Genomic DNA, 27,991 nt, shown 5'->3' on the forward strand with positions numbered 1-27,991 from the left:
CCGTCTAAACTTTCAGCCTCCCACAAATATGCATTCAGTTGCTCTTTGATTAATGTTCCTGGAACGAGACTTGCTTCGTCAGGAGATTCTAGGGAAGGAGCCCAATATTATAAAGGAGTTCTTTAATATAGGCTATCCAAGGAATGTTAACTTGACCATAGCAGTTCCCCTAAAAGTGGCCTATACTCATCCATATCCTCAGTAGACCAAGTGCTATCCCAGTGTAATATATGTCTCAACATCAAAGTTTGATTAATCGGGTAGATTAATGCATCCAAGATTTGAGTGAGTTCCTGATGAACCTTTAATCAGTCCTTAAAGGTCGGCTATGCGCCCACACCCCCACAGCACCGACCAGTACAATGCCAAGCTTTTTACTTTTCACATTGTAGATTTCTGATGCTGGGACTGGTTTTGTCCCTTGACTTTTATTCAGCAACTTAGCCACAACCCCTGACTCCTGCTGTAATCTTAAAGTACCCTTACTGATTTGCGAGAAGTTTAATTTATTTGGCAAACTGACACGCAGATATTTAAAATCATGAACCTGTTCAAGGGGTACCCCTGCACCATTATCCGTGTCCTCACAGCCTTATATGGGTTAAAAACCATGGGGCATATTATCAACCACAGCGTTAACATTATCACCGCTTTAGCGGCAGAAAACTGCCGCTAAAGCGGCGATAATGGGCTTGATAATATGCTGTAGAGAATTCCCATAGAAGCTCATGTTCACACCAGAACATGAGCTTCTATGGGAATTCACAAGGGCGTATTATCAAGCCCATTGTCGCTGCTTTAGCGGCAGTTTTCTGCCGCTAAAGCGGCGATAATGTTAACGCAGTTTCTTGATAATATTCCGCCATGAGCTTAGTCTTGCTGTTGTTTAATTGAAGCCCCCTCTCACATCAGAAAATATTTTTGGGATATTGTCAGGGTGGGCACATGAGAACGGTATATTATCAAATGTGCCGACGGACTTCCGACAAAATATTAGTACAGTGTACCAAATATTTTGACTCTGCACTGTCTATTGGAAATTTATATTTTAATGGATTTATATAAGATTATAAATAAATGTGTATTCTAAATTACTATGATTTTATATTGTATGTGGAATACTTTGTATGCCACCCTTTTGTATTGGCAAAGTGATATTTGATTTGATTTGAATCCTTGCTCAACCCTAGGTAGCTTGGCTGCAAGCAGACAGGCTTAATTAACTTAGGAGACAGGGGTGTGCAACATTCAAAAATAACAATACATCAACACAACACAAATTGAAATTTATAAAATAGGAAATGTTTTTATGAATAAAATGACAACAAACTTACAAGACTCAATGTACAGAAATGGTGATATACCTTTTTAAAGATTAAAAGTAAAATTAGGGCTTAGAAGCAAATAGTGCTCAAAGGGCTAAAAAAGGTTGTGCTGGACCAGGATAAAGTCAAGAGTTCCAGCAGGCTGTGATCTAACACTTTTCCACTTACTCCCAGAAGTGTGAGGTGCAAGGGTTCAGAATCTCTAAGTTTTCTCTTTGGGTATCGGACTACAACTCCCACAATGCACCTTGTCAATCCAAGTAAAATCCAGGTGAAGCTTGTCATCTGGTGCTGTCCTTGTTGTTGATGTTGCAAGTTACTCTTGTAGCACTTTTCTACTTGTTGCTGATCAAGGAGTCCACTCCTTATCCTTTAGGAGACACAAAGTTCTTTTGTTCAGAAACCTTGTGAGTGCAGCAGGTGCTGTCCATAAGAGTGCAGTCCTCTCTCGCAAAGTCCAAGGGTCCAGCAGGGCAGTCATTCTTCTCCATATGTCTCTTTTGGGTGTATGAGGGGTTGAGGGTCCACAACACAACGAAAGGGTCCACAAGCTCTAATTAGTCTCTTGGAGGTTTGGGACTGAAATTCCCTCAATGCGCCTGATAAAATACTGAACAGTTCACTGGACACTGGTCAGCTGGGCTCTTCTTGGTGGAGTTGATGCTATTTTGTATCTGTTGCTTTCAGGGGGTCCACTCTTTAATCCTTTGAACCAAGGCAAAGTCCTCTTTTTTGAAGCAGGTGAAATCCTTTAGAGTGTAGTCCTATTGTGGTGCAGAAGTGTAATCCGTCTTCTCTTGATACCTCCAGGCATGGATCTTAGTTGCTGGGGATCTCTTCCATATTTCACCAGGTTTCTGGGCTGGCAAGAAGGGGTGTACCTCTGACCAATGAGGTGTAGGGTAGCACCCACTGTGATGACAACTTCCTTAGGAGTGAAGCATATTTTTGTGCAAGAAAGCGCTGATATACAGAAATCAAAATGGAGAAAATCTCTCTCAGGTCTGGCTAACGCAACCCACAGGTGTGGCTAACAACCTTTCCCTACACTCCCCTCCCAGCCCATTTCCTAATTAAATTACAGGGGCTCCCATCTGCTAGGGGAAATAGAGGAAATGGGGGTGCGCCTGGTTCCAGTCCTAACAGTCTTTCTCTCTTTGAAGGACAGTTTGGCTACCTAGCCCCCTTCCTGTCCTGGGATCTACTGCCAATCTCCTCCTACCCGATTCCTCCTTTTTCTTAGCCAGGCCACTTAAAATCTCATCAAAGCAGCTTGCCTCAGCCTGTTAAAGGATGGGCAATCATAAGAACTGCTACAAGGCTGATTTTAGTTAACTATCGGAAAGCAGTTATAAAATTAGTTTCCTGCAATGGTTATAATAGATCTAACCATGGCAAGTTGCTGGATGTATTGTAACTATTATTTTCATACTTGGAATTAATATTGTAGCGCAATCCTTTCAAAGGTTAGACTTTATTAAAGTGTTAGCCTATTGAGCTAATGTAATACAATGGGACAAAAGGAATTGGCAGCTTTTTCCTTACCAGGGCATATAAAACATAGTTTATGATGTCCCTGCTTATTCCTACAATGCACCCTACCTTGGGGAACCTAAGGTAGTTCTTAGGGGTGACTAGCTGCGGCTGCAGGAGGCAGGAGCGGTGGGGTCGGGTGGGGGGGGGGGGGTTTGAGAGACAACCACAAGGGAAAATTAAAATGTAATTAATTTTCCCTCGTGGTTGTCTATCTATATCCCCCCCCACCCGCACCCACCGTTCTTACCTGCAGTGGCTGCAGGTGGGGGTGATGTACATATAAAAATAAGGTATTTAAGACTATGGAAATATTTATAAAAAGTCAAATATGGACATTGTTTTATTTAAAAAAAAGTGGCCTGCAAAGCATGGTTGGCTTTAAAAGGACAGCAGACCCAACAACAGTGCAAGCTTTAGTGCATTAAATCTATTGGGACTCAATGTTTGGGAGCCGACGGACCACAACGCAGCGCAAACACAATGGGTGACCCTGGGGGCCATGATTGCTAAGAGGGATATTGCTCAATTGTGGGGGTCTCCGAGACCACCTACGGTCGCGGCATGGAAGGAAAACATGGACTGGTGCATGTTCGGGGAAAAAACTGTGTACTTGGCCCGGGACCGACCCCGGAAATGGTGTAGAGTGTGGGGACCCTGGAATGGCTACCGTGGAGATATATGTACGCCACCTGTTGTAGATGTCCCAGATGTCCCTATTTCCCCCTAACCCCGCATTCCACTTACTATGCTGTATATGTTTTAACTATGCCTTGCCCTCCCCCCTCCCACATTGATTGCTGATTTCGTTGTATTGCTTTTCCTTCCCTGTCTTGGAATCGGTACTGTATGTAATATATTTTTATGCCTTGCTGTTTATATAACATTTTTCAATAAAAATAAATAATTTAAAAAAAAAATCTATTGGGACTTCAAACCTGCATTCCCTACAATTTACTAAAGCCTTATAGGTAGGTTGTCAGTAGCAATTGTAATTACACCTAATTACTATGTACCTTTTATACAGAGCACTAACCCTGGGCCTAGTTAGTAGAACCCAGCGCACAATCAGAGTCAGAAAACCCGAGTATAGATCAAAAATGGAGTCCAAACTCCCAGCTCCCCTGAGCCATTGAGAATTCAAGGAAACAACATGGATCATGTATGTTTTCTGTTCTCAAACAGATAGTATCACTTACCAGCATCCACCTTGGAGCTCGAGACAATTTGCTTTTTTCATTCCAGTTTCTTCCTGGTTTTATCTTACACACAGGTGTCTTTAAACAAAACGACAACTGCTCATGACACTGTCACTACATGAATGGCACAGCTACACAAATACACAACCACCAAGGCAGAGTAAATGTACTCAAATAAAACAATATAGGGGCATAAAAAAGACACAAGTTGTAATGCGACATGCATCCTATTTTGTCTGAACTCTGGAGGAGATATTGCCAGGTACTCTGATAAGATCCCAGTTCCTGCCACAATCCTAAAAGGAAAACTGATAACCTTACAGTTATTAGTTGCAAGCTAACCATTGGAGCCTCATGGAGTAAGGCCGGTTAGTTACATTAGGTATAGCATATCCTGACCTTGATTGTCATTCAAAGTTTGCAGTGCACCATTCCCGTTAAATAAGGTCCTGATTTAGAGTACAGTGGACAGGATACTCTGTCACAAATATGAAAGATATTGCATCCACCGTATGTGACATAGAATATAATGCACTTGTAATATGGCGAACAGGACACTCTTCTGCTGAACACTAAAATATGCCATAGGAGTGGGAAAACACAAAGTTGAAAAATAAATACAGAGGACATAGGTCACAGCCCGTTAGAGAAGTTTAAAGAAATAAAATACTCATTTAAACACCATTTTCAAAAGATGATTGACCTTGGGGTTTGTGTTTGTTTCATCTTTGTTCTGAGGTTCTTTTTTAAGTAAACCTAATGCATCCAATCAGAATCTATTGAATAATAAATGGTATATGTGAATATTCCTGGGCAGTGGTCAGGGAGTCCCATAGAATTATCACATTACATTATTATAATGTAAATTAATTTTTTTCATGAAAAAAAATCAACTGGCTTATTTTCAGAATCATGAATAGATTGGATTGAAGATCGACAACTTGGTCACCATCAACATCATCATCATCAGAGTTTTGGGTGTTATTCTGTGATCCGATGCTGCCTGTGCTGGCGCACAGTTCAATTAATGTTGCTATGAAAATGCCAATGGACATTAAAAAAGGCTTTTGCCTCATGCTGGATAGCTCACACCTGTATAACATTTGAAAGCACTATATATACAACAGTTTTCAAAGCTATGGAGGGGATTTTGTGGAGGGAATTTTGTGCATTATCCAAAGGTAGTTCTTTTCATGTAGGCATACTGTGCCTTAGATGCTAAGTTTTGGCTGGTCCTGTGAAAATCAAATTATTGATTGTGGGTTTCTAAAGCGCTAGAATCGACTCCCGAAGGAGTATCTCTGCGCTGTAGACCCCGTCCTGGCTTTCCCTGTGAGATGGTCGCTGCTGGGTATCTCCAAGGTGAAACCAGGCATCCCCGGCGTATGTGGGGGGCCGTTGTGGAGATGAGGCAAGCTAATGCCCAGAGTTGCCGAGTGTGATCCCTAGTTAGAGTAGGCACCAAGGCGAGAATTATCGAGTCCGTTGACCCTGGTCCAAGACCCTGCCGCGTCAGGGATTGAACCCTGGTCCCGGGCCATCCTCTGCTCCCGGGTCTGCCGCCTCTAACCAGTGAGCCACACCACTCACAATTCACAATCTGAAACACCAGAGTTTTGGTGTGAATATATGTTCAACAAATGATTACCTTTTTTTCAGGAAGCTTGGCTAAGAGTTTATTTGATTTTCGATACATATTTGATAGTTTTAGAGTGCAACTGTTTTCTATGTGTGCATCTTTCCTTCAAGGAAATGTTTACTTGAAAATGTTCACTTGAAATAGATATAGGGCTAACTTAATTTAAAAGCAACTTGTCTATTAAAAGGTAATGAGTAGCTGCAATGTAAAACTCCACTTTAACATACAAGCCGTTGCACATCACAGGTGCAGAGATTCGCACAGGTTTGAAGACAATTAATCCGCTCGACAATTTCACAAACTGGCAATATTTTCCAAATCAATGCTAACTTTATCTGCACTACATTGATCAACTAGTGTTTGTTTTGAACACATACAACCCATTCCCTTCGATTTGCAAGTAGAACTCTTCAGAAGGCATGTTACCAGTACTACATGAGATGTCCTACTGTCGATATTATTATGCTTGGCTCTAAATTCGGTACAAAAGGGTGTGGTGATGGACGGAGCATCTGAATCAATCAAACACTCACACCCAGTCAAAAGATCTGGATTTAATCCATCACCGTTCTTTAGCCCACTCTGCCACCCCAGTTCAGACATGGCTGTATGCACATCAGTCTGACCCTGTGCCTCATGGGAACAGTCCAGCCCGAACTGCCAAGCCATGTCTTCCCTGGACCGGAAACAAGCTTCCGAGGACCAGTTTCTGGCTTTCCAGCTGTCTTCAGCCCGGCTCCAGTGGCAAAGTGAGCAAGGGACTCACGTCTGAGCATACCCTGCCACACTTATGGCGGCCAAAAGCGGTACAAAAGGGGGTGGTGATGGACGGAGCATCTGAATCAATCAAACACGCTCTAAATTCGGCCTCTTGAACATTTGATTACCTCTTCCCATCACCTTCCTACAGAAGGTTAAGCAGGACTGGCAGATTTACATTGACTAGCAGTGCTGGTTGTATTTAGCATCACCAACATTTCCAAATGACAAGGCTTTCCTTCTTGCAGCTTCCAAAATAAAATGTTTAGTGATGGAGCACATTAGTCATAATATTTTGCACTGGACTCTTGGTTCAAACATTAGTGCAAATGGAGGTGAAACATTTTATTCACAGCAAAAGAATCTATTTTAACAGGACATTTCTGTCCATTTTCCCGTGCACTCTCCACTTCTTCCTCTCTTGATGTTATGATGTGGATTTTATGTATTAAACAACATCGTAGAATATCAAAACTTCAACAGTGATTTAGATAGACTTATTACAATAGAAAGATCATTTGAATTTCCTAGATGAAGTGTACTGATGGCTATAGGTAAATTTAAGATAAAACAAATGTCATGCCTGATAAACGACAACAGCTGTTGTTGAAGACCTGTCTGTGTAATAAATCAGAGTTTTCATGTAATTAATTCACAACACTTTCAGTGGATAAATACAGTCGAATCCACTAATCTAAACCAATACATATATGTCAAGAGATTTTCCAAACTTTTAGACCTAAAAGCTGAAAAATTTAGGACTTTTGGAATAAAATGTGGGTTGTAGATGGAGAGTGAACAAGTGACCATAGGTAGGCGTGAACAAAAGGTCCCTGACATCTCCCTCTTTAAATCTGCACCCTGGAGCTACAGCTACTCCTGGCATTGGTAACTCTGGAGGGAGGAGGTGCAGAATTACTGGGGAGCACAGGGACACTGACGATTCCTTGTTAAATTAGTAATTAACAAGGTAACGAAGATCAAAATTACCAGTTTTGCTGGTAATTTCTTATTTCTAAAGGGACCTGCAGCATTTCCTTTGTAATCCCCGGTTACTCATTTCCATGGATTCATCAGAGATTACAAGTGGGACTCTGAATGCCCCCCCTCAAAGACCCACGTGGGTAAAAATTGCTTTCTTTCACTGCAAGACTCTCAGTCATCACAAACGTTGCAGGATTTTAAAGAGAATGACAAGCGACAGGAATATTGAATCAAAGTGAGAATAACTTTTTGAGACTTTACGAAAACTGAACCATCCCTTTTTAGGTTTTTAGATTTAATACATGTAGATGTCAAACCTGGATAAGCATGTCACTTAATAATTAATGTGGCTTGGGCAAAATACCCAGAAAAAGGACAAACATTTAACAAACAAGATCGCAAACGTATCAAAGAACACAAACACTGTCCTGTTGTGAAGAGAGAATTATGGCTACCATATATATCTTCTTGTTTCAGATAACTGAGCATCTTGTTAAGCCACCAATTTGATTCTTGCACGTTTTAGAAATAGCATACACACAACTGGCTTGCCAGATATGATTAATCACATAGTTAACTGGGCTTATCCCCTATGGAAGAAATTCATAGTTCTTTAACATCTGTTCTAATATATGTATAGCAGTTCTCTGACCTTGTCTTCCTCCATCTAAAGTATATTCTTGAGCCCAGACTGTGCGATCAGGAAACAAAAGCAGACCTTACCTATCTTTTCCACCCCAAAGGGAGTGGGGATGGAGGGTACAAATTAAATAATCAAACAGTAGTTAGGCTTTAAAACCTGCCTAAAGGAGCATATGATTATATATCTTGTGAACTGCCTGTGAAAGTCAGAATACAGCAATAAATACACCACATCAGTAGCTTAGCCACCAAGCTAAGACATGTCTCTACTTGCCTCATTCTAGAATTCTGAGCCCTTATCTAACATTGGCTTTACCGAGGCTCTCAGATTATAGCACTATGCCAGAGTAAACCGGGTGTCCTTGACAACCTGAAAGATGCTTCACACACTGCTGCAGGGCTCAAACATTTAACAGAACTCTACGAAAACATTATTAACAATGTGTTAAACTGAGAAATGGATCAAATATCCCTTGGAATAGTTTCAAGCTGTAGATGTACCATAAATTATTTAATTATGACAGAAGTTTTCTGTCAATTAAGTAATTTCTTTCTTGTGCAGCTGTTTGTATGCCCCTCATTATAGGAGGTTTTTGAATGAATGAAAATGAATGAATGAATGAATGAAAAAGAAATTTATAGAGCGCACGATCACCAACGGCTTCTTGGCGCTTAGGGACAGATTAGCAGAGAGCAGTGCAGAAGAAGGATTAATCAAACGCTTGTACAAACAACCATGTCTTCAGGGCTTTTCTGAATACTGGGTAAGAAGGAATGTGACGGAGTTCAAGAGGAAGGCAGTTCCACAAGAGAGGGGCTTGTGAGACAAATCTCAAACCTCCGATCCTTTTCCGCTTGAACGTACAGGTGGCAAGAAGGTTAAGGCCAGTTGACCGAAGTGTTCGCGAGGGGGTATAGCGGCAAAGAAGGACGCCAATGAAGGAAGGACCTTGGTTGGCTAGGGCTAGATGAGTAAGGCAGGCGACCTTGAAGAGGCTGCGCTGGATTATTGGAAGCCAGTGCAGACTCTTCAAAAGAGAGGTTTCACAGAGCAATGTTTAGGCTGTCGAAAAATCAATCTGGCCGCCTGATTTTGAACAAGTTGGAGTTGGTGGGTCTGATAGAGAGGAATCCCGATGTAGAGGGAATTCGCATAGTCAATGCGAGACATCACCAAGCACAGTACGATGCGAACCAAGGCCTCACGAGTAAGGAATCTGCTGATCTTCCTAATGCGGCGCAGATGGAAAAAGCAGGCTGACACCACAGTTTTAATTTGGGGACAGATCCTTACTAATGGTAACTCCGAGACTCTTGACGCCTTGAGACCCTACGGTAGCGCCTTGAGACCCTACGGGTGAGTAGTGCGCTCTATAAATGACCTGATTGATTGATTGATTGACCGAGCTCGCTGGGCAGGGAGCTTCGCCCAGCGAGGATGGCCAGAAGCTGGGGTTACAAGGGTTGTTCAGTGGTCCAGTGAGCACCAGCTCAGTCTTGTCTGGATTGAGCTTGAGTTGATTCGCGCGCATCCAGCTGCTGATGAACATCATGGTACTTTGGAAGTTCTCTATTGAGGAAGGGGAGGTGTCAATATTGAAGATGAGCTGCATGTCATCTGCATAATTGAAAATGACCACTGGTTTCTCTCTTAGTTGGGCGATCAGTGGGAGGATGTAAAGATTAAACAAAAGGGGCGACAGAGAGGAAGCCTGGGGGACCCCGCAAGTGAGGTCCTTGGTTTCGGACTTGAAGGGGCCTAGGCGAACCGCCTGCTTGCGATCTGTTAGAAAGGAGGCAAGCCACCTAAGTGCGGTACCCCTAATGCCGGCGTTCTCGACCCGCTGAATAAGGATGGAATGATCAACGGTGTCGAAAGCCGCCGACAAATCAAGGAGCACCAAGGCCTGTGAGATATTCCGGTCCGCACCCTGTCTAAGTTTGTCGTGAACAGCCACCATGACAGATTCTGTGGAGTGCTGGGGTCTGAATCCTGCCTGGTGCTGATTTAGGAACTAGGAGCTCTCGATGAACGAGCCAAGACAGCTGGAGACATGGGCCTCCAGTAGTTTATCCAAGAATGGAAGCAAGGAAATAGGCCGAAAATTGCAGAGAGATGCAGGGTCCGCCCCAGGGTTTTTTCAGGATAGGTGTGACAATGGCTGATTTGAAGGGGCTAGGAACCATACCCAGGTTGAGGGAGTTATTGAGCAAAGAAAGGGGGGTCTCAGGGAGGTCGAGAAATACCTTCCGTGCGATATGAGCTGGGCAACAGTCGGAAGGAGAGCCGGAGCGAACTTTGAGGAGAAGCAGGGGGAAAGTATCACTGGTAATTGGGGGAAAATTCAGCAGAAGAGCAGGGTTGGTTGGAGGGTCGCCAAAGTCAGGTCCTGGGCCTGAACTAGGGATACTTGCTTTGATGAGCTCTATCTTCTCAACAAAGCAGTAGTTGAGCGAGTCACAAAGAGTTTGAGACAGTGGGGGGGACATTGTGACCCGGTTGGGTTTAGCAAGCTCATTGACTATTTGAAAGATTTCCCTAGATTTATTTGAGGAATTGAGAATTTTCTGAGAGAAATACTTTGCCACAAGAATGGCGGCTTTGTACTCTTTCAGGGCCATGATAAAGGCCAGCTTTTTGTCAGGGCAGTATTGGGTCCTCCATTTGCGCTCCGCTTGTCGAAGGGCGAGCTTCAAATTGGCAAGGTCAGTAGTGAACCAACGCTGAGCGTCGTGAGGGCGTTTAGTCCTGAGTTTTTTTAAGGGGGCAAACGTGACTCGGGCAGCAGCCAGCCAGTTGTGAATGTTCTCAGCCTGTACATCTACCGGCAGGGGAAGGCCAGCCTCTCCAATAAGTGGAGGAGTCGTGGTTGCGAGGGAAAGACAGAGCGATGGAACGTCAGTGGAAGTTCATCCCAGCAGTGGGGTTGGGTTAGATTCTGTGCCTACTCCTGACTCGGTCTTGTCAGTCTTCCCGCCCATTTCACTTTCTACATCTTTGGCACTTTTAGCTAACCTTAAATCTGGGTCACCGTTAGACCCTTGCCCGGCCAAATTCTTGGCGAGGATGGCCGATGTGGTTAACCCATTGATCAACCCACTTCTGAACCGCTCCTTGAGGGAAGGGATGGTCCCGCAGGCCTGGAAGCGGTCTATGGTGATCCCCCTTCTCAAAAAGCCGGGGTTAGACCCTGAGGCGCCGGCCAATTATAGACCTATATCGCTGCTTCCAGCGTTGGCAAAAATTACGGAAAAGCACGTTCATAGTGTGCTCTCCGTCTTTCTGGAGTCTAATAATTTGCTGCACCCGTCTCAATCCGGCTTCCGGCCCAATTTGAGTACCGAGACGGCGTTGTTAGAAGTGTCTGAGGCTATTAGGGAGATTCTTGATTCTGGAGGCAAAGCCATGCTTGATCTGTCGGCGGCTTTCGACACCGTCCCCCATGAGGGGCTCCTCGCCAGACTATATACCATCGGTCTGAGGGGGACGGTGCTCAGCTGGTTTACATCTTTCCTAGCTGGCCGTCGACAAACGGTCTGGGTCCCCCCGGGTTCTGCTGAGATGCCGCGACTGGGAGTCGGAGTTCCGCAGGGTTCTGTGTTGAACCCGACTCTTTTTAACATCTTCATGACCCCCTTGGCGGCACTGGCGGAGTCTTATGGGGCCCAGATCCTTTCTTACGCCGATGACACCCAGCTTCTCTTCACATGTAGGAAAGGGGAGGATTTTGATGAAGAGAGCATTCGGGATTGTCTCGGGTGGTGTTCAATTGGTTCCAGCAGAACAGCCTTAAATGTAACTCTGACAAGTCGGAGGTGCTGTTTTTTGGTTGTGCCGCGGATCCTGATTGGCAGGCATGGTGGCCGACAGATATGTTTCCCCCAGCTCAGGCATCCCAGGCGGCCAAAAACCTGGGAGTTAAGATCGACAACAATCTGACTATGAGATCTCAGATTCTCGGCCTCACGGGCTCATGTCTCGGCATCCTTAGGATGCTCCGGAAGTTTCTTCCTCTGCTCTCCGAAGAGCACAGGAAGATAACGGTGCAAGCTCTGATTGGCTCCAGATTGGATTATGCCAACGTGCTTTATTTGGGTCTCCCGGATTATTTATTGCAGCGATTACAGGTCGTGCAGAATTCCGCGGCGTGTGCCATTTTTGGCCTTCACAGGCGAGCCAGAGCGTCCGGTCTCTTACAGTCACTCCATTGGCTGCCCATCCGTAAGGGTATAATTTTCAAGGCACTGACCCTGGCTCATAAAGCGCTCTTTGGTCTGGGAGCTAAATATCTCCAACGTAGGCTTGCTTTTTATCGTCCTGCCAGAGCATTGCGCTCTAATTCTTTGTCTCTTGCTGTGGTGCCTCGAGTCAGGAAGGCCCGGATTGGGGGGCGTTCCTTTGGTTTGAGGGCGCCCCAGCTCTGGAACACTCTGTCATTGGCCTTACGCTGCACCTCCAATCTGTTGTCTTTTAGGAGAGGCCTAAAAACTTGGCTTTTTACTCTCTAGTTGTGCTGTCTAGTTGTTTTCTGAATATCTGTGTTTGTTATGTTTTTTATGAGCTGCCACTATAAAGCGCCGGGACACTCCGTTGGAGTAGCCGTTGCGCTATACAAAATAAAGTTAACATAACATAACATAACTCTGCCCCAATTACGGCTAAGTGAGGGGCTGCAAGGACAGGATGTTGTGGCTAGGGACTTAGACTTGGGGACTGAAAAGGAAATAAAAGAATGGTCCGACCAAGCACATGGGAAAATCTGTACATTAAAAATGTCCTGATTTAGCGACCAAACCTGGTCTAAGGTGTGCCCTTTTACGTGGGTGGGTGCTTGGATGAACTGAGAGAAGTTAAGCCCAGCTAGCAAGTTAGTGAATTCTTTAGAAAGGGTACTTTCATGTGGGTCATTTGGCCAGAAATTAAAATCACCAACCACAAGGGTGCTGGCATGATTAATTGTTAATTCAGCTATCATGTTACCAAAGTTGTGCAGAAAGCTAGGAGCCTGGCCGGGGGGACGGTAGAATAGTGCAAAGGTAAGGGGGAGGACTTCCAACTCTAGTTTGAAAAGGAGGAAATCAGCGAAGGGTATAGGGGGCATAATCAGCGCTTTAGACTTATAGGAGTGGGAGATGATTGCTGCCACCCCCCTCCAATTTTACCTTGGGGGCGGTTGGCTTGAAGGACATAGTAGCCATTAGGGACGGCTGCCAGGATGTCAGGAGAGGATTCTATGGTAAGCCAGGTCTCAGACAAAAGGAGGATGTCAGGTCTGACTGTGTCGAGCAGATAGAATATCTCGACCTGGTGTTTAACCAGCGACCTGGTATTAAGATACCAATTGACAGCCTGTCGCATCCTCCGTCCGACCTGTCTGGGGTTGGGATGGTTAGTGAAAGGCTCGAACCCAAGTCCTCAGGGGGCAGCGAGGCAGTGACAGGGGAGCATGTGAGAGGTTGCGCTTGCCTAGGGCATTCATGGTTTTGAATAACGGGTATAGGCATTGAAAGGGGCCCTGTGCCACGCAATGTGTGCAGTTCTTCCACTGAGTACCTCCAAGTAGAGGCCCGACGAGCAGGGGGACTGGCCCCTGGTCCCGGCCGGGCGCGGACGGGCGCAGACGGGCTTGCCTTAGGCGCGCCTTTGGCATGCCATCGGCGCACCCGCTGCGCGCGTCCGCTGCGCGTCTGGGTTTGCATTGGGCTATAAGGAGGGGGAGGAGGTCTGAGCGCTAGACCGCTCACCTCCTTCAACCGGAAGTGAGTGAATAGCCCCTAGCAAGTGTCGCGGCCAATGGGCTCCCTCCACATCAATCGAGCTAGTAGTCAGCTCGTGGTTGAACGGAGAGTCCAGCGGCACAGCGACGCCAGAAAGGTAAGAGGGCAAATGCGAGGAGAAATAAAAGTGGCAGCGCAGCTCTAAATCAGCTGAGGTGGAATTAAAAGAAAAGTACAGTACACAAGTTTAAAAAACACTTCACCAAACACACCGCAGCAGCAGCACGTCCAACGCGTGTCTGTTCTCGCCTGCTTTTGAAGGGGAGGAGGTCTAAGCGCTAGACCGCTCAACTCCTTCAACCGGAAGTGAGTGAATAGCCCCTAGCAAGTGTCGCGGCCAATGGGCTCCCTCCACATCAATCGAGCTAGTAGTCAGCTCGTGGTGGAACGGGGAGTCCAGCGGCACAGCGACGACAGAAAGGTAAGAGGGCAAATGCGAGGAGAAATAAAAGTGGCAGCGCAGTTCTAAATCAGCTGAGGTGGAATTAAAAGAAAAGTACAGTACACAAGTTTAAAAAACACTTCACCAAACACACCGCAGCAGCAGCACATCCATTTTTGGTATTTGTTTATAATCTGTTAAATTGTTACATGGGAGACATTTTTGTAATTCTTAGGGCTCAAGAGGATAAACATGGCATATTGTCTTTTGTGGGTCGGACAAAGAGTCATTTATCACGGAACAAGATGCCTGTGAAAGGGCTAGGTCCCAACCAATGTCAAGCTTTGGTGCCTTCTACTAGATGGAAATGTGTGGGTTTGGTAGGCTTCCCTAGATGGCCATCGAGCCCGGGGTCAAAAATTCAGGTGACCCCCTTGCAAAACCAGGTCATTTTGTGATAGGTAATTTTGATGTATCCACAATATGTTTTGGGCCCTTGCCTGTGTAGGGTACTTGGCCCACCCACACTTGTGAGGTATCATTTGTATCAGGAAACCTGAGAAGTGCTAGGTGGTAGGACATGTGTGGCAGCCCAGTGATCCCACAACTAAATGTGAGCTTTGCAGAGGATTCTGGGTAGAAAAACGTTGGGGGTCCATGCAAGCCATACCTCCCTTGACTACCCCAGGTGTAAATGTTTCAGAAATGTGTGGGTTTGGTAGGTTTCCCTAGATGGCCGCTGGGCCCCTTGAAAAACCAGGTTGTTTTGTGATAGCAAGTGGGCACCTGTGTTTTTAGTCTCTAGCTTGCAGACATCTAGGGGAACCTAAAAACCACAGACACGTGGGCGTCCAGGGAGGTGTGACTTGCATTGATCCCTCATATTTTCCTCTAATGTCTATGTGGAAAAGTCGTGGGATCACCGCACAGCACAAGTTTCCTACCACTTACCACTCAGCCTTCCCCTCAGTCTACCGATAAACATGATACCATACTTGTGTGGATGGGCCAAGTGCCTATGACATGGACGGGCCAAAAATGTGTAGAGATTGAGGGGGCCCAGCACAGGTCCAAAAGGGCAGTTTTTTAATACGCTATTAGGTTGATGCTATTTTGAGCACCCACACAAGTGAAGTATAATTTTTCTCAGGAGAGCAAGGGGAATTCTGTGTGGTATGACATTTGTGCTTCTGGGGTAATCCTACAGTATACTCACACAAAAATGTGAGGAAAATGTGACTTTTAAGTATATTTGAGGTTTGCAGGGGATTCTGGAAAAGGAAACGCCAAGGGATCCATGCAAGCCACACCACCATCCAAGAGTCAGTACATGCACACCACTATCCATGCACACCACTAGCCAAGTGCGATCCACGAACACCGCCAACCGAGCGCCATCCACACACACTGCCAGCCAAGCGCCATCCATGCACACTGCCAGCCAAGAGCCATCCACTTACACTAACAGCCAGATGCTATCCATACACACAGTCAGCAAAGCAATATCCACACACACCACCATCCAAGTGTCATGCACTGCAACAGCCAAGCGCCAACCCTGCACATCACCAGCCAAGCAGGGCTAGACTGGGAACAGCAACAAGCCCTAGCAGATTGATGCTCGACCGGCCCTGGGAGGGGGGGCGTGCTAGTAAAAGGCACCAAACCTGCTTTTTTTACTGGGGCCCCATTTTGCAGCACTGAACGGGCCCCCATGACAAAACCACCTACCCCACCAGAAAAATACCCCCACTCCTCCGGCCCACCGGGAAATACCCAGTGCCAGCTACAGCCAGTTCAGCTCTGCAGCCAAGTACCATCCATGAACACAGCCAGCCAGGCACCAGTCCACAAACACTGCCAGCCAAGTGCCTCTCCATGCACACCACCAGGCAAGCGCCAACCTACACACACCATCATCAAGCCTGAGTCCACCCACACCATTAGCCAAGTGCAAGCCCACACACACACTGCGAGAAAAAAAGCCAGCCAAAGGTCGGTACACACAATCCTTCAGCCAAACTCCAGTTTACACACACAAAAACTCTACCTGGTTTCTAGTGGTTTTCTGCCCGTTCTTGGGTGTCGATGAGACTAAAAATATCACTGAAACAGCCAAAATGTTGGCCTAAAAAATGGGGAGCGACCCTTGCCTATGAGGCTTCTCACTGACATGTTCATAAACATGTCCCTGGTGCCTAGTGGGCTTTCTGCCTCCATGGTGGCAGATAGGGGCTATTGCCCTAATCTGACTTCCAGGGAGGCAGAAAGACTTTTTAGGGGGTGGGGGCATTAGGACACACATTCTTGGCAGCCCCCACCCCTATGTATAAAAACAATCACCAAAATCCCTTGGGCCTTGTGGGCTTTCTGCCCCTCCGGCGGCAGATTTGGGACTATTACCCCATATGTGTCATGGGGGGGCAGAAAGACTTTAGCAATTTTTGGGTGGAGGTGGGGGCATTGGCATGCCGATTCTGGGCAGCCTCCACTCCTACAAAAAAAAGCAAAGTCCCAGGTGACTAGTGGGCTTTCTGCCCCCCGGGGGGGCAGATAAAAGACTATTGCCCCCATCTGCCTCTCGGGGCAGAATGACTCTGCCATTTTTTTGGGTGATGGGGGTGCATTTGCATACCCATTTGGGGAAGCCCGACCCCTACGTATGAAAACAAAAAACAATTCCAGGTGCCTAGTCTGCTTTCTGCCCCCAGGGGGCTGATCATGGGCTATTGCCTCCATCTGCCTCTGAGAGGGACAGAAAGACATGGAATTCTTTGGGGGTGGGGGCATTGGCATACCCATTTTGGACAGCACCCACCCCTATATACATAAAAAAAATCCCTGTTGTCTGGTTTGCTTTCTGCCTCCCCCCCCAGGGGCAGATCAAGGGCTCCTGCCCCCATCTGCCTTTCAGGGGGGCAGAAAGACTGTGGAATTTTGTAGGGGTAGGGGCATTGGCATACCCACATCAGGCAGTCCCCACCCCTAAATACAAATACAAAAAGAATCCTTGTATCTAGTGGGCTTTCTGCAGATTGTGACTACTGCCCCATCTGCACCACAAGGGAGTCAGGAAGACTAAATATGCCAAAAAACAATTTGCCCAATATGCCACTCCCCCTCCCTGGTGTACAGTGGGTGGATTCCACTAGGGAGGCGTACCATCAGAAAGGGGAGACTCCCTCCTTTCGAATGGTACCTCTCCTGTCTTTCCTCTGGCTTGGGGGCTAAGATAGCCCCACGGACTCATAGAAAGTTAAATGAGCCTATCGGCTCATTTCAGTTTTGGTGTCAGAGAAATTACATCTGCGCAACGTGCACGCTGATCATCATTTCCCTGAAACAAACAGTCACATGAGCTGGGAAACCATTCCCCAGCTCCCGAGGCTGTTTAGGGCAGAAAGATATCCCTCTGGTGCCCGCACCAGAGGGTTTTCAAGTGCCATGTGTGCAGACAGTCTGGAGCCATCCGACTCACCGGAGCACTGTGATATCCAATTTGCCCTAATGGGTAAAAATCAAGGAAGTGCAAATCATGATAATCCTGAAATTGGGTTCTGATGGGTGGAAAGATGGAGTGACACTTAGCGCCTGATGTGGTCCCTGTTATCTCCCACAGTAACTCTTCACCCTGGTGGTATTAATAACTCTGGAGTTGGGGGCAGAAGAAATTGGGAATAGGACAATGAGGACCCCCTCTGAAATAATGAATTAACAAGCAAAGCAGAATCTAAATTCCTTATTTCTTGCAAATAATTTGAAAGTAAACTTAATTATTCACCTGGTGACTGGCTAAAGAGTAGATAGTATGCACAACTTGCCAGTGGATGTGCAAATATCAGAAGAAATGTACTGTTTACCCAGATGCTGTAGAAACAACTTACATCTTGTTTCATTATGCCTCATGCAGATTTAACAGGTATTTACACCAGGTAGAACTAAAAACAAGGAGTGAACACACTTGTCATGCATCTCCTCATGAAAATTCGGATCCTGATCTATTATTTTTTGATTCTCAAAAAGTGGTAGAAAATTCTGAGCATAATTTGTGCGAATGGAATAGTATTTTGCAAACCAACCTATGTACTGTTCGCTCGGTTTGCAAAATAGTAAATCACAGATGGTTGCAGAATGACCTGCCCAATTAATATTCATTAGGCAATTGCCAATTTGCGTCCCTACATTATTGGCTGTAATCAAAGGAATGGTGACCTGGATGTATGACGTTACAACGCATACTTTTACAACGCCTACCTTTACAACACGGTTTTTACCACGCGTACCATTACAACGCATAGCGCTTTGGGGTGCTGGATAGTGAATAGTTTAATTTACTATTCCAACTCCAGTCCCCGTGGATAGTAGGGAAGGTTATTGGATAGTAAATTAACCTATTCCCTATCCTAGAGCGCCCCCCAGAGCAATGCGTTGTAATAGTTTGCATTGTAAAAGTTGCGTTGTAATGGGAGGTCGTTGTAAAAGTTTCGTTGTAAAGGTTGTATACCGGTGACCTGCAAGAAACAACACACCATCAATGACAGCATTCCAAAATGGAAAAGGCTTTTTTTCCAAGCAGAAAATGTACATTAATGAACCTGTGCTGATACTCTAGCAACCTTGGTTAACAAAGCGTACAGAAGTGATACACCAAGACAAAATGATGAGTTGCATTAAAGATGGAAATACCCATCCAGGCATACGATTTACAGGTTGTACCTTGAGACTGGTGTTATGAGGCACCAAGAGGCATTCCATTGGTGGTGCATTGAGGTTCCCATGCAACCACCCATGTGTAACTATTCAAATTTTTTTATACAAAGTAATGTAGACAGGGATTTATGCCAAAATCCTGCACAGGAGGCAAAATGCTTCCATTTCTCCTTGTTCTTCCCTCATTGCATGTGTACAGCATTCTACAGCACACATACAAAGTGGGAAACACCTTAAAAATATGTTATTCACTGGATGAGACTCCTTCTTGTCCAAAAACAATGTCTATCACAGTCCAGGGACCCTTGTATTATGGAACAAAGGAGTCTAGTTTGGTCCATGGTAGCCTAATGTATGCAACTCAGGGAGAGAACAGAACAGTTACACATCTTTGTAGATATGATGCTGTTTTACTCTCCTCAGTTCACACAAAGCAGCGCAGTATCTTTACTTGCTGTGCTGGATTGCATGCTTTTTTAGTAAACCTGACCTGATGTGTTCTCTTCACTTGTCTCCTTGGACAAGTAGCAAAGATCATCAGCAGGAAATCAGGCCATTGAGTTTTAACAAGGCATAGGGCATAGTCACAGTTTTCATGAAACAGCATAACACAGCTTTTTGTTCAAGTAGCCCAATATAAGTGTCCATTGATCTCTAAGTCAGCCTATCTCTCTCATGGGCATTGATTGCTATCTTACATTTATAGTGCTTGGCAGATAGGCAGGCAACAGAAAATCAGTGCACATGCATCTACAAAGATTGTGTTTCTAGCTAAGCAGCTTGTTGTGGATCTCGTTTACCCAATGCTTGGAAAACAAACATGAGATGTCTGGAAAAAAATGGATTTGCTATTATACAAAGCACCAAAAACATTATTTGTTGTGGACTGGTTCAAAACCCAAAAATGTAAACTGTGCCAAACGTTTGCTTTGCTAGGAACTCTCAGGTCTAAAAGGTGCACAGCAATACTCTGGATCAAGCCTAGGGATACACAGTTCAGCAGGTTGGATATTATAGAAAGGGTGGGGGCAGAGCAAATGCATACAAATTTTGCCACAAGCCAGTTGAAGACCTGGCAGAATGGATTAATGGTGCTGCAATTGGTAGATACAAAGGACACTGGACTACTTTGAAGAGATAGACGTTGAGGCAACAAGGGCTCAATGAAACATTGCAAAGGGAAATATTTAGAGAACATGTAAGGTAAGGTAAGATAATTGAACAACAGAATGAAAAAATTCTAACTTTATAGGAATTATAGTCAATCAGAGCATGCGAGATAAAGAAGTAGTTGGGTACGAAGGGCTGGAATATGTGTCTGTGAGAAGAGCTATCATGTTGGGGAAAGATGAAAATGATAGCACACAACTAGTAAGATTTTCCCGGTCAGGTGCAAGAATACCTCCTTATCCAGATTAAAAATGAAGATGTATATAAAGCTGGAGGAGGGGGCAATGTTAAATGAGAGGATGGTATCTCATTGAGGGGTCATCAATGTATGACTAGGAAAGAGAAACTTATTCTAGGGGGTATTCTATTTTCTCCATAAATACTAGGGGCTCTGGGAAAGGAAGGTCTTGCTGTACTCAGAAAGTCTTGAAGTAACTGTGACATATGAAACAATGGGTAGCAAAAATATTGAAAGCCTCATTTACAAAGAACTTCCATAGGGCAGCTCCAGTACTAATTGTGCTGCGCTGCCCTACGTCAATTCAAAAGGGCAGGAATGCACTGTTTTTACAAGATACAGTGCATTCCTCTCCTTTCAGCCAGCGACGGCACTCAATTTGCTGCAGAGTGCCAACACAGACACCATTGCACCATATAGTAAGGGTGTCTGTGTTGTATGCATGGTTGCTTTGGGGAAGAACAGAGCATATTCCTGCATAAAAACAATCATGAGAGGCATTTTTCTTGTTCTATGTGTGCGGCTGAATGCAGCACACTTTGAAAGAGGAAAAAACAAGGAGAGATGTAAACTATTCTCCTTTTTTCACCTGCTCTGGGGTGGTGTACGCTTTTGGTGCTGCCCCAGGTTTATGTGATTTTGTCAATCTGGGGCAGTGTTAAAGACCATGGGTGTTGAGTGAAAACACCCACAGAAACACCCATGGAATGCCTCCTTGACGCGAAGTAAGCCAATGCTGCGCTTTGAGCTACCCTGCCCCACTTCATATCTATGAGGCCATGCAAAGCCATGCAGGGTATCTGTGCATTGCTTCATAGAAATGATTGAGAGGCCACCCCTCTGACAGCGCACACCTCTTGTAAATAACCCCCTTAGAATCTACCTCTCACTGGAAACATTGTGTGCTCCATTGTGACTGAAATATGGAGACAAAGCAACCTGAAGAAGGGTAAGTTGTTCCTCTGCTAAACGCAGCCATTTCATAGTGACGCTTTCACACAAAATTATGTACATAAGTGCAACTCTAATGACAGATGGACCTCAGGTGATCACAAACTATCATACGTTCAAACATGTTACAATATTTGCAATATTATTTTTTAAATCAATGCTGACAATATCCACAAACATTTACAAAAATCATATAAATTAATATGGCTTTGACTAGGCTTAATTCACAAAGGGAGGCCAGTAGGTATTAGCCCGGGTGAAGCCATTGGACCTCAAATTCATTTAAGTGCTGTCACCAGCAAAGAACTGGGCAAAAGGATCAAACAGGGCTTGCCTCTGCTGTTTATAGGATGAGGAGACACATTTAGAGACTAGTTACCTAGTCACTAGTAACAAGTTACCCAGTAACGGTTTCCCTAGTGCTGTTTCCTTTTGTCCTGTTACACATTCTCTAGTTGTCCCTGATCTTCTCTGGCATTGGTGAACCAGGTCCTCATAGATTAGGTCTCCCTGGGCCAGGTTATTTCTGTCCTGGTCCTCGTGGATCGGGAATTCCTAGCCCTACTGGTGGCCCGCCTCCTGGCCCTTATTGTTCTTCTTGTTATCATCCTCCTCCTACTGCTTACTTCCCTAGCCCCTTCCACAATAACTTTAGTCAAGTACAGCCTCCAAACCTGACACACAGAATTGTTTTGTTTACTTCCATGTTTATTGTGCTGAGACAGCACTTCAGAAATAAAGGCACATAGATACTGGTCCGTGTCCACTTAAAACACAGATTTACAAGTTACAAATCTAACAAATCATTCCAAATATGAATTGTGCACGAGACTAAAATGTAAGTGCAGCTGAAGGGGCTAGTCATGACATGGGACCTGTAGGAAAGTAACCATTTTTGCCATGGCTGCCCTCATTTTTTGTTCAGTGGTGCTAGTATTTTTTGACTAATGCACATGGGGTCCTTGCTAACCATGCCCGAGCCTCTGCTTTTCCCCTAAAAAAGATAAAATGGCCTAAATGTGTGCAAATGGCACACACTTTGGCACCCCTGCAAGCCCCTAGTAAGTGGTACCCCTGGTAACTAGAGCATGTTTACCAAAGATGACACCTAATTGCTAGAGCATGTATTATGCCACCCTAAGGTACCCCATAGAAATTGCAGGCAGCCTGACATGAAGACTGCATGTCATGGTGCAAACCATGACTGATTACTCTGCATGGTACACACATTGTGTGCCATGCCTCAGTCACTGTATTAGCTATATGTAAGTCACCCCTACAGCAGGCCTTGCAGCCCTAAGGCAGGTAGCATTATATTGTATGCGTGGACATATGAGCATAAGTTGTTATGCCAGTGTAGTATCTAGTCCAATTACTAGATATTTCAGTTCCTTCCATTTTAGGTACAGGATTGTGATAATTTATCGATTTTTGGCATGCAGAAGTGATATTTGCAGTCGGACCTGGTTAACTTTGGCAGTTTACATGAGATCTTTTGCTGATTCATTTTGCAGCTTTAAAATAATGAATGTGCTGTGATCAAAATATCAGAAAAATGACAACACCTTTTCGAGCAAGATCACAAATGTATCAAAACTAAAGAATGCTGCCCTGGTGTGAAACTGGTAACGTACATTTCTGCTTTTTTTTGTTTATCTGAGGACTTTAATAAGCAAATGTTTTGACTCCTGCATATTTCAAAGATAGTATATACAGTGGCTTGCCTGGAACGATTTATCACATTTATAGCAGAGCATAACCCTTGTGGATGGATTTAATAGTTGCTGCTAATGAATAAAAAGTGCAATATTGAGACACATTTGTACTTTAAGGCACTTGATCAACAGGGACACATCTTTCTCTGATATAGTATTACATTGTCAGACTCTTGGCATAGAACAAATAGTCATAGTTTACTACAACCTTTCTCAACTCCAAGCTAAGAAATGTCTTTAGATGCCTCATTCTAGAATCCTTTAGAATAGTTCTAATCAGCTGACTTACCACCAAATTATTTAAGATTGGGAAAAAAATTCTGTCCTTTGAGTCATTTCATTCTAGTGCAGCTGTGTGTATACCCATCATTATGGGGGTCTCTGATGTTTGTAATTTCTAGGACTCATAAAGAAAAAAATGGCAGATAGTTTTTGGTGGGCCATGAAAAGCCTGGCTGTTGAACACACTTTCTGTTCCCATCAAAGGGAGTTTGGTTCTTCCTCTTCAAGGGAGACCTGAGAGTGTAAAATAAAACCTTCTATGAGGACATCCTTGAGAACAACATGAATCTATTATCCATGGAGAATATGTTATCAGGGCTAGGTAGAAGTAAAATGGTGAATTGCTTCTTTTTACACCAATCAGGCTGGGCCTAGGCAAACCTGACGCAAAAGAATGTTATAAAAATGTGTAAGTTGAAAATCTAGGTTGTATGGGGCAATAGGCTGCACATTATTTAATAGAGCTTTAATTTTTAGAGCAAGAGCTAGGAAGTCAGACTCCTACTGTAGAAAAGATATAAAAGCGCTGTCACTTTAGGGGTTCTTTAAATAGAGAATAGTATAGCAATATCTCAGGGCCAACTCACGCAAGGATTCTTATTCAGCGATAGAACGCCCAATTGTTCTAATGTAAAATAAGTCCATTAGAGCCGAGGTGTAGATGAAGATGGTATTTATTGAAGATGATAATAATCCAGTAATCAAGAGTCCTGTAGATTATAGTGCAAGCACCACCAGGAGCAGCTCCCTTGCTGCTCAGCCCATACTCCCAACTGACACTCATCCACCAGGCATTCCCATCATTCCATTACATCACATGCACCAGCATTCCACAACACATTCACTCTGGCTGAGCAGCAAGGCAGGGAAGTAGGAAAGATGCATGGCACCAAATACAAGATACCACACCAATCCTTACATAACACATCATTTATCAACCATAGCCCTGGCAATTTTGAGTTAGACTTGCTGAGATTTAAACACAGAAAATTCAGATTATTGGGAACAGCAGGGGGAAACAACACTGAGTAGTATAGATGTCCCAGATTCCACCTCTTTACTTAGGGGATGTTCACGATTTAAGCTATGAATTCTCATTGATTCTGCAATCCAACTAGTTAACAGGACCCCTGCAATCATTATTTATTTATTTATTTTTATTTATTTATAGCACTTATAGAGCGCGCTGATACCAAATGGTGTCCTGGCGCTGTAGTGATAGCTCCCCTAGCCATGAAACCTGTTATTAATTGGTGAACAGCCACGTTTTTAACTTTTACGGAAGGCCAACAGATCCGTGACCTGTCTCAATGCAATTGGCAAAGCATTCCAAGCAGTTGCAGCCCCTAAAACAAAACTTCTGCCCCCCAATATGCTTTCCTGATACGTGGGGTCCTAATCAGCCCTTGACTAGCCGACCTAAGCTGTCTATTCGGTGTGTACCACTGGAAGTGCTGTTGAAGGAACAAAGGGCCACGTCCATGAATTGCCTTAAAGACAATGCACAAGGATTTGAAAGTTATCCGTTTCCGCACTGGGAGTCAGTGCAGCTTCACCAGTTCCCGGGAAACGGAAGCAAACTTAGGGGTGCCCGATATCAAATGGGCTGCCTCGTTCTGCAGAACCTGCAGTTTATTGAGCAACCCCTGTTGGGCCACCAAGAATAGGCTGTTGCAATAGTCAAGGCGGGAGAGCACAAGGGCTGTCACCACCGTTTTCCTTTACTCCTCTGGCAAGAAGGGGAGATTCTTCCGGATGATTTTAAGAGACCATGGATGCAGGAAGTAAGTGCATTTACCTGGGGTTTAAATGAGAGCTCGTCATCGATCAGAACTCCCAAGTTTTTGACCTTTGTAACAGGAGTGGGAAGAGTCCCCATCCCTTCGGGCCACCATTTGGGACTCCAAAAGTTGACATTGGAGCAGAAGAGTACCACCTCAGTTTTAGATGAAGTCAGTTTTAGGCAGTTACTGGCCATCCAGGAGCCGACCGCTGCCATGCATTCCTGAAAGTTGGAGGCCACGCCATCCTCTGTCCCTGGGAGCAGTGATACCACAATCTGTGTATCATCTGCGTAAGATGTTAATTCGAACCCATGTGCCCGGATGATCGGGGCAAGCGAGGAGACATAGATATTAAAGAGGGTGGAGCTTAGAGAGGATCCCTGGTGAACCCCCCCCCCGGCAGTTTGAAAGGTCTTGACTTGAACTCCCCCAAAGCCACTACCTGAACCCTGTCAGTCAGAAAGGCTTTCAGGATGCTGAGGGCCTTCCCCTGCATCCCACGGTTCTCCATCATTAAATATAGTGCTGCATAATTAACAGCAGTACATTTGGGGACCCAGTAAGTAGGTCAACTTAGTATTAATAGATGGACAATTTCCAATTATGGGTAACAAATACAAGAAATTCACTGCATGATAATCCTTAAAGTGATTATAAATAGCTCAGGTGTTAAGGAAGACGTGTGCACTTGTTAGGCTTTTCCATTTTCCATTTATCTATGTATCTATCATTTAATGCACTGTTTAAGCACAATCTTCACAGAAGGCATCACAAAGCCCCACAAATAAAAAAAAGCTATTCCTGTCACAGATAAAGGCTGCAGACATAAGAAGCAACAGGAACACGTTCAAAGCGGGGAAACAAAGCAATTTTTGTGAAACGATATTTTAAGAGTTGGATTTTTGTTAGGGTTTATTATATTAGCTCAATAAAGACAGTGTCAGGCAGGACCAAGCTCTTGTCTCTGGCCCAGAAACCCTTGTTGTTGAGGCTGGTCTTAAAGAGTTCTTTCTTCATCGTCCAAAGCCTAATATCATCCCTCACTGAAAGAGTGAGTGGACATATTGAATAAAAAGGGTGGCTGCGTAGTACTTGACTGATCCTGAGTGACCAGAGGACAGATATCTTGGGGTTCCCTTTAATACCCAAAACCATTGGTGTGGCAGTGACTGGTGCTCAAACATTGGAACACTTATCTGTAAGCATCCTTTCCACAGCTAGCAGAATTTGGGCTTGTTCTTCCGATCCCAGTGTCAGACTCATTCTCCAACCCCTACTATTGCAGGGTCAACTTATTAATACCAAATGTATGATTACAGGCACTCCCTACTATCACATTGAGGCCTTGGGTTATGATGGAAAATTGGCCTCCAAGTCTCCTTGATACTCCAGGTACTTCTAGGTTAACAAAAAAAAGTACAGAAGGGGTACACCATGGCAACATTATCAGTTGTGATACAATGGTAATGTGTGGTAAAAGGAAGATACACAGGCCGGGTGTATAAGCAGGATATCTTTATTGTAGCTTGTTTCCAGGATAGATGAGTAGTAGAACAAAAGAAAGTAAAGCGTAGCCCCACCAGGAGCTGCCTCCCTGCTGCTCAGCCTGAATTCACCAACTGATGCTCTACACCCACAGACACCCAAACATTCTATGAGGTCATCACACATTCCAGCTGAGCAGTAGGGAAGAAAGAAGAACTAGTTTATGACAAAATGCCCTGCCAGGCTTATGAATTGAAGGTTGTACATTGAGGATGGAGTGTCGACGCCCCAAGAGGCGTTTCATGGGTGGAACATGGGTGTTCCCATGCTACCACCCTTGTGTTTTGAAGCAAATCTCTATCTACAAAGAACTGTAGTCAGGTATATGTGCCAAAATCCTGCACCTCCTTGATGCAGGTATAAGAAGGAGAACTGGAGAAATGCTTTCATTTCTCCTTGTTCCCCTCCTTGCTTGCGTACTGCATTCTATAGCACACAAACAAAGTGTGAAACACAATAAATTGTACTTTTCACACTAGGAGAGATCACTTCCTGTCCAAAAACTCTGACTATCACAACCCAGATACCCTTGTGCTATGGCACAAGAGTGGCTACCTTTATGCATGGCAGGCAAAAGTGGGCCAGTGCAGGGAGGAGAACAGCTCTACATCTTTATAGATATGGCACTGTTCTACTTCCATTCACACAAAGTAGGGCACAACCTTTCTTGCTGCACTGGGCTACATGATTTTTCAAATAATTTGGGCCTGTGTGTTCTCTTCACTTGCCTCTTTGGACAAGTATGAAAGATCGCCATCAGCAGGAAATCAGGGCACCTGAGTTTTAACAACGGCATTAGGCATAGTCACAGATTTCTGGAAGCCGCATAACACAGCTTCTTGTTCAGGAAGCCCTATAGATGTGTCCATTGATGTATGAGTCAGTGTAGCTCTCTCATGAGTTAGCATGGATTTCTATCTTACATTTACAGTGCTTAGGATTTCGGCAGCCAACGATAAATAAGCGCACATGCATCTACAATGTATCTGTTTTAACTAAAAAGCTTGCTGTGAATCTTGATGCCCCACTGTTTAGAAAACAATGTGGGATTTCTACATGCAAATGGCTTTGCTGTTATAAAAAAAGCACTTGGATACAGTTTTTCATTAACTTTCACTCTGTGATGAAAAAGATCCATGCCTGTTACCTTACCAGTATTTGCTGTGGACTTGTTGCCCTAAACCTTCTCTACTGGGGCAATAGTAAGAAATAGTGCATTTATTCACAGGCAGACGGGTTAACTCCTACTGTAAATTACCCAAATGCATTACTTTCCTGTCTACTACATTCTCCTCCCCATCCACAGAAGCCCCATTACAGTGTCTCACTCAATTTATCTCCTGCAAGTGCCCCAA

The sequence above is a fragment of the Lissotriton helveticus genome, chromosome 8 (assembly GCF_964261635.1).
Source record: "Lissotriton helveticus chromosome 8, aLisHel1.1, whole genome shotgun sequence".
In the NCBI taxonomy this organism is placed as follows: Eukaryota; Metazoa; Chordata; class Amphibia; order Caudata; family Salamandridae; genus Lissotriton; species Lissotriton helveticus.